The sequence below is a fragment of the Arachis duranensis genome, chromosome 6 (assembly GCF_000817695.3).
Source record: "Arachis duranensis cultivar V14167 chromosome 6, aradu.V14167.gnm2.J7QH, whole genome shotgun sequence".
Taxonomy (NCBI): Eukaryota; Viridiplantae; Streptophyta; class Magnoliopsida; order Fabales; family Fabaceae; genus Arachis; species Arachis duranensis.
The window spans coordinates 109,347,575-109,349,778 of record NC_029777.3 but is presented as its reverse complement, the minus strand read 5'-3'; positions in this window follow the sequence as shown (position 1 = coordinate 109,349,778).

Here is a 2,204-nt window from a genome sequence, read left to right as displayed (position 1 = left end):
TAAAAAAATTATAACATATTAAAAAAATACTAAGAATATTAGAAAAAAATATTATATAAAAAACTATAAAAAAAAGGAAACATGCTTAAAAAAACATTATAATGTAGTATCATATTTTTTTATTAATTATTTATCTAAAAATAATTTTAACTAACATTATTCAAATAATATTTATTACCTCTATCCAAAATTAATTTTATAAAATTAAATTCATTCAAATTCCAATTTAATGCGAATTTAGTATTTCTAAATTAGAAATGGATTCCTTATATTTTGCTCTTAATTATTTCTCAGCGAATTAGGTGACCTAAATCTATTGCGCCAAGGCTAATCCTATTACAGTACTATAAGGCTAAGATAATCGAAATAGACATCATTTTTCATTTATGAGATTGAGATATTGTAGGTAGCTAGGAATCAAATGTAGAACCAACCAAGTATTTATGAGAGTTAGTTGTCTCATAATTGTGATAGAGAGAAGACCAATAGGTTCTCAGTTAAAAACTTAAAATGGTTATTAAGAGTTTTAGTGTTTTATACACTTGTTAAACTTACCACATTTTTTTAATAATGATAACAATACTAAAATAATTATTAAAAAAACTGTGTCTTCCATACGCATATAACTATTCATTAGCAAGAATAGGATGGTATGAGATGAGAAAGAACCTTATCTGAACCTGAATGTAATCCATTGCACACAATTCGATGAGCATGGGGTAAGACATTGTTTTCTAACTCATTCATGCTATGATGCTGATATCTTCTTCTTTCTTCTACTCAATAAATTAAGTGCATAGATTTATTAAAATGGCAGTTAAATATCTCTTTCAAGTAGCCCCCTCTTTTTTTTTCTTCTTTCGTTTTTTTGTTTTTTCTTTCACCATCTTAATCAATTTACATGGTAATGGTCAATAAACACAAGGAAAAATAAGTAGTTTGATTACAAGGCTTAGAAGTAACATATTCGAGTAAAAGTAAGCGCTAGTTATTTTTTATTTAAAATTTTGGTTATAACATTAAGAATTCAAATTTGAAAGCCTGTCCGAATATAATAAAATTATTGATATTTTTCCATAAACTTTATGCGAAAAAAATATTGAGATTTAATACTTAATTAGTACAAATTATTATTTTTTTTTTTGGGCTTGATTTTCAGTATATTAATGCATTATCAACAATTCAACAAATAATTATATTTCCGAGTCAGAACATTTTTGGTGGGTTTCGCATCAACAACACGATATGGTATTTTCAGTCTGAAACATAAGAATGTTGTTTTTGGTCTTGAGCAATCTTTTTGTTTTATTTGGACTTGGGTCTTGAACATCCTAAGCAACATGATTACTTGTTTTTTTTTTTGTCAAGAATCATTACACATTTGTTCTTCAAAGATAGGCCGAATAATGTTATTTGGCTTCTTATTAAGCTTGTGCTTCATAGATGTGGACAAAGCCCAAGCCGGTTATAAACCTAATTTACGCAAATTAGTCAAATTAGTCAAATAATGATATTGCATACTCTTATTTATTAGTCAAATTAGTCTACAAGATATTACAAAAAAACCAAGTAGTCTATAAGAATATTACCCAAAAAAAGTGGTAGCCCATAAGAAGTTGAGAGTGGTTAGCTCACTTGTCCACTTAAACAAGTGTCGGGAGTTCGAACTCCGCCTTGTGCATGCAGTAACTCATTGGCCAGCGGTAGACCCTTAAATATAGTTCAGATCCGCGACGGATTGGTCCTTAACCTGTGGCGTTGGGGGATATCATTTGGGTAAACAAAAAAAAAACCTCTTGACAAAAAAAAAGAGTTTTCGCGACGGATTGGTCCTTAACCTGTGGCGTTGGGGGATATCATTTGGGTAAATAAAAAAAAACCTCTTGACAAAAAAAAAAAGAGTTTAAGAACCTTATCATCAAGACATCAACATAGACCAGGTTAGTTCACTAGGAAAAGAGCTTGTTTCTTATTTAATTGTCTCAAATTTTTTTTTTTTGGTCAGATGTATTAGACAGTCTCTAATCCTAGGCATTACTCATGTATTACACACCCACACAACACACTCACACACTACATGAGTTCATTTAAAAGTTTATTTTTCCTTTTATAAAACTTGAACCCAGGTGCAGCTACTTGCGATGCAGCAGATCCTGCCACTAGCACCAAGCCGCAGGCTGCTAATTGTCTCAAGTTTGAGTTCT